Here is a 10,779-nt window from a genome sequence, read left to right on the forward strand (position 1 = left end):
ACAGGATAAAGCGATCGATACTGTGCTCAATAATCCTTCGACTCTGAAGATCTGTCGATCAGTGAAAAAGAAGAATGCTTGAATTATTAAAAGGACATCAAAATGATGTGGCGTACACGAACGAAGAGTTTTATGACAATATAATGCTGATAGCACTTGGCGAGTGCTATGGAGAATATCATACGGTTGTAAGACGATACATCGAATTGAACAAGACATCCAAAGAGATTCAAATCGAACAAGACATCCGTCAGCTTCCACCGTATTTGGAGCGGCTCAGAGACTTTATGAAATTGGCAATGTCCTGCCGAACAAACAGCTGGAAGAGATTGCGAGGCAAAAAATTTGCGGAATACGAAAGCAGTTTTATTTTTGAACGAAATCCTGAATCGAGTATTCGGATTGTTGCTTAAGAACACGATTTGTCACAAGTACAACTGTACATAGAATGTTGCAAGAGAAAAAGTTGCACGCATTCCATTACACCCGCGTACATTTGAAATCAGATTATCGAGGAAGAAGAACATTATGCCCTATTATATTTCTCATAATATTTCTCTGAAAAAAACCAATCAAGATCTCACATTTCCTTCTTGTGTGATATTCAGCGATGAATCGCTATTCACGAGAAGGTATCATCAATTCGCACAATATGCATTTGTGGAGCGACGAAAATCTTATAGCCACGTGAATCAGGAGCTTTCAAAATCATTGGAAGAGAAATCATAAGTGTTACGTAGTAACACTTTAATTATCTTTAATGCTCAATATTTTGCTTCGCAGAGTAATCCCGGGCTTTTTTTTGCCAGATTCTAATTTCATTAAAATCAAAGGTCTTCTGAAAAATTACCCTCATTTTATCTCTGAGGCTGGAATTATGAGAACTAAAATATTAAGATCAGTTGTTCTTGCAGATATCTTAACTGGCGAATGATATGTGGAATTTTTGGAAAAGAAAATCTTTCAGATTTCTTAGAAGAAGTCATTATTAGACAGAAACAAAATTGTTTTTCAAAACGGTACTGGATCATATAACACCAGAATTGTAACAAATTACTTGAATGAGTTTCCTGAACGCTGGACGGGACGGTATGGCCCAATACTTTGACCCGCAAAATTCCTGGATCTTAATTCTCTTGATTTTTTTTATGGAGATTGTAAGGAAGAATTTACAAAACGCTTCCCGATGATTTAGGTGCGAGATTGCGACATATTTGAATCATCAAAGATGTTATGGAAAAGCAAACTTGTTGAAATGCAGAGATGCAAATGTTGAGAGCCTGCGTTAGGATGGATAGTGCTCATTTTGACTATTGTAAAATGTTTAACCCGTTTTTTCAGAGCGATCAGAAATAATCCGCTCTTTTCAGAGCGACCAGTACATTTTTACGTGGAACATTTTATATTCGCAGAAATATAAGAAAAAGTCAAGAGGAATTGATTACACTTCACTTAATTACCGTTCCATCACAGTATGAAAAAAAAGCGCAAAAGTATTTTACAATGTATTTTTACATGTGAAACATGTCGTAAAATACCCATCCTTTTTCTAAAAAAATATGTTTTTACAAGTACTTGCAATAATCGCGTTCTCAATGCGGAGGTTTCAGCCAATTACAGAATACGATAGTGTTTCGCACCACAGTCAACTGGGGCTTTGTTCGGTTTGCACGCTTACATGCTTTAAGCGTTTATAAGCATTGCTTATATTGTTCGCTTTGGCGGTGTAAGTACTCAGAGGTGCAGTCATCCGTGATGTCATATTCACAAAAGCTTACTTCATTAAAATAGAACAGCAAAAGCGTAAGCGCAAATAAGCGGCCAAAATAAATGTGTTCGATCCTAATCTTAGGTTAGATCCATATACAGTTTTTTTATGATTAGAAAAATGCTTAACGAATGTGTTGGATTACGTGCATATTTTAACGCTCTCGTAATATACTTGTATATGTCTAGAAACGTTTCCCGATTTTGCTAATAAAAAAAGGACTTTGTTCACCAACAAGGAATTGGATGTTTAAATTTTCACCAATAAATAGGAAAAAGAATTTACTCATACAAAGACATTAACAGATAAAGTTCCAGTTGATTTAAAAAATGCACAAACTGAGAATATATACACGATATTTTTAACTCCTAATGAAGTATCACAACTTGAATGCATCTTCGATGAAAGGAAACAAGAGGTTATAAAAAAAGATTACATTGAAAAAATTTACAAAATTGTAATGTTTGTTTAATAGTATTAATGGAACATTTAATTACAGTAAATAAATATTTATTTTAAGAAATAATACTTAAAGTATTACTTTTTATTGCATAAATTTTTATTTGCTATAAACAAACATCTCATTGATATTTTTATTGATTGACTATTTTAAACAAATATTTATGAAAATTTCGTAAATTTTTACTTTTTTAATATATAAGAAGTGAATTATTTTACGGTCAATTATCAATAACGTATTCAAGCTTAACGCTTAATAACTAAAATGAACGACTTTATTTATTTAATGTGAGCACTGACAAACCAAATTGAATACCAAAAGACAACGCTTATAAGCATGAGCGCTTACAGCGTCTGAGCGCAACCTGGGTCATACAGTCGGGAGCGCTTATTGGATGCGTTCGCTTAAATGATGTAAGTATTATTTCATCCTTGTTTATCAAATATGAAACAAATGATCTGCTCTTTACTCTTGTACTGTCTAAACATACTTTTTTTTCACTTCAACTTATTGCATGTACCGTATGTATCAATTTAGACAGTGCAGAAATAAAAAACAGAGCTAAGAAGGATAAATAATGCTTACAGCGCGGCGTTGTAATTGCGAACACGAAAGCACTCAGTACTAATCTAACCCATTGACATTACATCGAGCCTCCATGTCGAGTAACATATGTATAACGCGTAAATAATTTCAACTCGTCGAATAATTAATCGGTAATACTTTATTGTGATTAATAAGGTTAGTAATAAAGTTAATCCTCATTTTGTTGTTCAAATTATGTAAATCAATGGTCATATTGTTTTACGATGGAATTTGATTTTGTGATTACGCGTGCAATGTTTCTTTCTTAATAATTCTCAAGTACCGAATGATTAATCGGCAGTGATTAATAGTAGTGAGCCAATAGTAGTGAGCCAATTCGATTATAAAAATCAATCAAATGCGTGGATAAATCCGTGAACGTATTGATATGCGATACAATTATAAAAGGATAAAAACTTCTGACTATTAATTGCTATATGCAATTTTTTTCTTAGATTTAATTCTCAATCGCTAAATATTGTAATTAATCGGCAGTGATTAATAACGAACTGATAAATTCGTTTGTAAATCGAGCAAGTGCTTAAAACATTATAAGTGATATAATTAATGTGAAAGACAAAAATTTGCGTAAACGTAATCGTAATACAATTAGTGTGGAAAATAAAAACTTTTTGTTATTTGGTATGGATTTGTGAGAATCTCAGAATCCACGGACACGAAATTATCGCCTTTTTCCAACTTAGCTGCGATATGAAGACAAGATAGGAGAAAGAGAGAAAGGAAGAAAGAGAGAGGAGAGAGGGAAAAGAAAATATGCATATTTGCGCGTATCATCGTGTCATGCGTAACAATCAGAACTGAGTGCCTGCATCGGTCTGTGCATTGTGCATACTTTCCGTACGCGACTCGTAATTCGCTCACTATTTTCGTTATAATTCAAAAACTAAGCTAGACATAGAATTTTGGCAAACGAAAAATTGTCTTAGAATTATGTCAGGAATACATATTTTAAGGACAAAGATTTATTCTGAGAGCAGAATCCTCTCTACATCCTGTAGAGCAGAAAATCAAGCAGAAAAAGCACTCGACAGCAATCCTAAAAAAGAAGTCCGCAATCAGCAGAAAGATAGTCTAAAATGACAGAGCAATAGAACAACATGTGTGCGTATACTTATATAAACGTAAATAGAGGGAGGAAGGAAAGGACGGAGAGAGAGAAAGTGTGCGTGCGTGCGTGCGTGCGTGCGTGCGTGCGTGCGTGCGTGCGTGCGTGCGTGCGTGCGTGCGTGCGTGCGTGCGTGCGTGTGTGTGTGCGCGCGCGTATGTATATGTGTGTGTGTGTGTTATATGAAACAGAATCTTGCGTCCTTAGCAACTAATCGCAATTGCTTGCATTCTGTATGCGTAATAGTAATTCGCTAACTTTATCTTCTAATAATTCAAAAAATAAGAATTGGATACAATTTTTGTAGAAGAAAAATCGTCCCAAAATTCAGTTAGGAATACATCTTTTCAAGGACATGGAATTGTTTTGAATCATCTTATATATAATTTTTAATTCATATTAAAAATTAAACTTTAAACTATATTTTTCAAATACCATTAGTTATAAGCATGAATATTTAAAAAGAAACGCGCATCTTGAACATGTCTCAATGCTCCTGAAAATTCAGATGGTTAGGCATTTATGACACCGTGTGTACAGGAAATGTTCCAATAGAATTTTTTTTAAAAAGATCGATTGAGATATGTGTGATTGGTGGATTCTAATCTGAGTGATCTCCCTTTATTTCATATTGATGAGCAAATGAATGCTGATCAGTTTCAAGATGAATATAAATAATTGATGAATATAAATAATCACTGATATATTGAGAAATGTTATCAGAGGCTTCTGGATATCGTTTCTTCTCGAGTTGGAAATGATAATAAGCATTCTAGCAAACAACAGGCAAATCGAATAAATGATAGAACGTTAAATGGATTAAGGCTGTTGAAAATAAGAGAACGACACTATTTACATTCCAGAGAGATAACATAACGTAAGATAGAATTAAAAGATGTACAGCAGAGGCTAATAAGATTAATTATAAAAAAGGAACGAATTTTGATGCTTTCTGTACGAATATTAGTAGATTTTCAAATTTTGAATATGTGTGGAATAAAATGAATCTCTAAAAACGTCAAAGAGAATATTTAATGGAACAGGAGTGATTCACTTGTACACTGTTGCAATTGCCCACTGCTAATTACAGCGATTTCTGCGTATCGAATTATTTTCCTAACGCTGCCATTGACGTGTGCGCAATTGGCTAGTACGCAACCCTGCTGCAAATTCTCATGGGTTTTTTTCTGTAGAGTATAAGATTCTGTAGGAGTTTCTGTATCTATAGGATTTGTGCAGCATGCATAGGTACCAGGTATGTAAATATGAAATCGGAATTTTTTTATAGAAAATACACGTTTATTGCATGAAAATGATAAAAAATATTTTATTCGAAGTATTGCCCATCGGTAGTTATACATTTTTTTCCACCTGTTTGACAATTTGTGGATGCCACGCCAAAAAAATTGTTGCTCTTTTTAGCTAAACTAGTTATCTAGCCATTTTCATACATTCTTCGTAAGAAGTGAAGCGCTGCTGAGCAAGTGCGTGTCCCATCGATGCAAATAAGATATGATGGTGATAATCGGACGGAATCTAGTGAGTAAGCCGCATGCGAAAGTATTTCCCAACCAAATGCCTCAATCGTTTCCTTGATCAGTTTTGATGTGGTGCATTAACATGAAGTAAAATCACTTTGTGTTGCCTTTTTTGATGTTCTGGTCGTTTTTCACACAAAGCTTGATTCAAATTGTCATTTGTTGTTCCGTATTATGATTTCGCCAGGTTTTAGCAGCTCATAATAGATTACATCTTTCTGATCCCACCAAACACAGAGCATTGTCTTCCGTCCATAGCGATTTGGTCTTGCAGTCAATGTCGATAGTTCGCCTGGAGTTATCCATGATCTTTTACGCTTAGGATTCTCAAAATATATCCACTTTTCATCGCCAGTCACAATTCGATGGAGAAATGACTTTCTTTTGTACCTGGCACTTCGCAAGTGGTTTTTCGGTTTTTCTCCTGTCTTTCATTCAATTCATGTAGAAACCCATTTTCTCATCTTCTGAATCTTTCCCATGGATTTCAAACGTATGGAGATGGCTTCTCGTGTCACATTCAATTGATCCGCGAGTTGTTGTTGAGTTTGAGCGTCATCCTCATCCAACAATGCTTGCAATTCGCTATCTTCAAACTTTTTCGGTGGTTTTCCATGTTCTTCGTTTCTCACGTCAAAATCGCCACTTTGGAATTTTTTAAACCACTCAAAGTGATTTATTAGGTGTACAACTTTGCTTCCGCCGTCTATTTCCTATAGATGGCTTTAGCAGTAAGTAGTGGTCGAAATAAATAGATCATAGATGTCATACAATAAACTTGGGCATCTGTCAACATAACCCCATAGAAACATTAGTCGATTTATGTCTGCATCATAAAGTTATTCTCGATTGAAAATGTCAGTTTACGAGCCAAATTCTCGTCATTTGCAGGAGGTTTTAATTTTTTGCTTCAATATGAAGAAATCTGCGGCTGAGGCTCATCGAATGCTCTCAAATACTTATGGTGAGGCCGCTATTAGTGAAAGAACGTGTCGTGAGTGGTTTCAATGCTTCAAGAACGGTGATTTTGACGTCCAAGATCATGCTCTGTATTTGGTGGGACCAGCTCGGCGTAGTGTATTATGAACTGTTAAAACCGACTGAAACAATCACAGGCGATCGGTATCGAACGCAATTGAGCGTTTGAGCCGAGCATTGAAAGACAAACAGCCGCAATACAACGAGAGACACGATAAATGATTTTGTGACAATGCTCGACCCCATGTTGCGAAAGTGGTCAAGACTTGGAAACGTTGAAATGGAAGTCCCACCCGCCGTATTCTCTAGACGTTGCTCCCTCTGACTATCGCTTGTTTCGATCAATGGCACATGGCCTGGCTGACCAGCACTTCGGTCTTATGAAAAAGTAAAAAATTGAATCGATTCGTGGATAGCATCAAAAGATGACCAGTTTTTTCGACGCGGGATTCGTACGCTATCCGAAAGATGGGAGAAAGTAGTGACCAGCGATGGACAATACTTTGAATCATAAATGTATAACCAGTTTTTTACAATAAAGCCTCGAATTTCGGAAAAAAAACGGCGGAAGCAAAGTTGTACATCTAATACTAAGAGCATTCTCACCGTAAGCTTCGACAAGCATTCGATGCGATTCTGCAGCAGTTTTCTTCAAATGATAATAGAAAATCAATGTTGTCCGCAAATCGTAGTTTCCAGACACAAAATTCGACATGTTCAACGCTATTACAAACTATACTGTTGTGAAATGAAACTTGTATTGTTGTGAGTTAAAAATCTTTGTCAGATGTCAGAACAAGGAAATGGCGTCAATGGCGCCGTCTGACGGCAACTACATTGACATTGGTTATGGCCATCTATTGGTAAATTCTGGTTTCATATTTACATACCTGGTGTACATAGGACATTCATAGAAATGTAATAGGGTAATAGAAGTATCCACAGGAATGGACAGATGTCCCATGAGAACTAAGGTCTATAGGATACCAGTATAGCAACATGTAGGCATATTTAAGACAAAGGATGCCCCATGGGGACTGAAAATGCCTATAGACTACTATAGGATGATGTATGCACATCTCCTAATATATGTCCTAACTCTTATGTAAATCTGTGTTCCTATACGTCAAAGTGTTCTATAAGTCTTTAATTCTCATGAGGCATCTCTTCCGCATTTCTATGAGTACCTATATTAACTTGAGAGAATAATCCGTATCTCCCAAAAACTGGAAGCCACAATAATAATTATCAATAAACGAGGTACGTTCCATTCGGGTGAAAAAAAATCTTGACTGACATAAGGAAAATATATACTCATGACTTTTTTGAGTCGCCAAACACATCTTGTTTATCATGTAACTTTCAATTTTTGAAGTTATGGAAAAATTATCTTAGATGTTCATGTGAAATTATATCAATCGGGTGTTATAGCATTTTGTGTACACACTCTAATATGTATATTATAAGGACTATACAAAGTGTCTCAGAATATTTGTGACTATTTTGGAACTATACAGTATCTCAAAATATTTGGAATTATTTTTATGTGCAGATAGAGCGGATTGAATTGAATCGAAAATTCTCTATCATTTGCAATTTTTGCAATTATTACCCAATAAGCAGAATGTCTAAAATCGACGCATGAGACATTGACGCATGAGGCTTCCAATTCAATTCAGTCTGCACATAAAAATAATTCCAATTCCCACTTATTCGACAATTTTTAAAAACTAACTTTGAAAATGATATAGGACTTTTCGTCAGTTTAGTCTTTATCTGCACACGAAAATAGTCTCAAATACGAGACATCCTTTATCATTTAAGTCCGATTGCATCAATGTGCACTATTCTTTTTCCATGCGATTCTATAGAAACCTCTTTTCATGGAATGATGCCTGTATGTAATATATATACGTATAGATTCCTACGTAAAACTTTGTAGACAAATTTCTTATCCTGTATATACATGCTGCGTAAATCCTATAGATACCTATTGTAAGAAATTTAGAGGAAATAAGCACAACAGAGAAGCTATCAGCGTCAGAGCTGTATGGCAAGACGGAAGTTTATCAACTTGGAAGAGAGGATTTCGAAACGAGAAGCGCCCTGATATTTTTCTCTGTTGTCAATTGTTTACACTATACAAACTGCTACAGAATCTTAGAGGCTTCTATTTTGCTATAAATTTCCATGAATTTTTTCATGTGTTCCTATAGAGATATATAAGCGGCTGCGTACAATGAAAGGAACAGAGAACAGAGAATAAGAACTTCAATCTACCAAAAATCATATATTGTGGAATACACAGTTTCTGATAAGATTGAAATTCTTATTCTCTGTTTCTTGTTCTCTATTCCTTTCAAACTGTTACCGAAAAAGTTTCTTTTTTATTTATTTGACATCTATAAGATTGTTTGGAGGGAATACTTCAGGAACAATTTGAATACCAGATATTCAATACCAGATATTCATTGATAATTAAAGCAAGGAGAGAGAAGGTAATTCTTTATCATCGTATGTCAGCAAGCCCAATTTCTTTATCATCGTATGTCAGCAAGCTTATAGGATTATGAGCGATTGTTATGATGGGCTGAGAGCGAAGATAAATTCAGTTTGAACAAAAATGGCTTTAGAAGATGACATTAATACGCAGAAAATTTAATCAAAATTAGCTAATAATAGATAAAAATCTAATCAGATATTAAAGTGGCTTCTTTGTCTGAAGGATTCTCTTACTGTTTCCTTTTAATATATCATCTGCAAATGATAATGTTACCTATTCTCCAATGATTAACTGGTTGATTTCTCTGGGATGTGTTCAAGTAATATTATTAGGTTTATAAGCAAGTAGTTATTGCAAATAGTTCAGTTTATCGTAAACAATAGCGAGACTATTGAGCATATAGTAGGACTCCCTCAGGTGCAGTTCTTAGTCCTTTGTTATATGCTCTTTATATCTCGAATATCACGGATGGAATTCCGGTTGTGGAGGTTGTTCAGTTTGCGGATGATATAGCTATATATATCAGTGATCAGGATAGATCTAACAATAGGCGGTTGTTATAGCGGGTTATAAATATCATCGCTAAAAATTTGGAGAATATTGAAGGATATCTTGCCTTAGAATCTGAGAAGATTTGTTTAGTTAAATTCTCCACGCACGACGGTTAAAATAGATCCTTTGGTTTTAAAATCCATGGCGTTCTGAATAGCAGAGAAAAGTTCATTACAGCTTGGCTCGATAATGACTCAAAATTCCATTAGCAACTCCATTGACTTTAGCCCAGGAAATCCGGGCTAAAGAGAGATATTAAAATATCTCTATATTAAAATAACTATTAAAATATCTTTCTAAAACAAAAAAGAAGAGGATAGAGATTAATATTGTTATTACTGTAAAAGAATTTGCTCTATTATTGATTATGGTATTGTCCGGAAAGTTCGTGCCAACTTAGCTATATAATTTAATAAATGTATACTAAAATTTAAATTTTGTGCGTTTAAATTTTCCTTCAACATCGGCACGAACTTTCCGGACAACCCAATATTTTTGTATATTTTCCAAGGAATCAGTCTTAGCAGCTAAAATTGAAGAGGGCGCAGTATTTGGGTCTCAAAATGGTCCTTGCGTATAGAAAAAGTATTCCGAATAACATTCTTATTGCTGAAGTTGAGATTTGTTTGCTTAGAGATAATGCTGATATATTGGTCAGAAATTTTCTGAACAAAATTGTTGTTTGGTGATAAAGATTTCTTCAAGATATGACACATTATATAATCTTAAAGTCAAAGGGGATTATGCTAGATTACATCAACCCTTTTTTAAAAAAAGCATCATTACCTTTGGAAGAAGATTCATTATTTGAGACCAATGTCGGATGTTCCCAAAAAAATTTGAGATTTTTAAAATTTAAGATTATTACCTATTCGAAAATCTCACTGAAAAAATTATGATAGATACTGTTTTAGGAAAAAAGGTCTATAATAATAAAAAATATATTAATGCAGATTCGATTTGAGATATTATTAAAAAGTTTGAGCTGTCCAAGAGTTGGGTGATTATTTATACGGACGGATAATATCTCCAGGGATAATATCTTCAGATCTACAGGCATTAATATTGTGTTTGAGGACCAAGATAACACTTAATAAATTAATATAATTAGGCGAGTTCTAATCAATTATGTGTTAGTGCGTATACATATACATGCGTATACATGCGGCGTGCGTGCGCGCGCGTGTGTGTGTGTGTGTGTGTGTGTGTGTGTGTGTGTGTGTGTGTGTGTGTGTGTGTGTGTGTGTGTGTGTGTGTGTGTGTGTGTGT

Source organism: Atta cephalotes (genome assembly GCF_000143395.1).
Source record: "Atta cephalotes unplaced genomic scaffold scaffold00042, whole genome shotgun sequence".
NCBI lineage: Eukaryota > Metazoa > Arthropoda > Insecta > Hymenoptera > Formicidae > Atta > Atta cephalotes.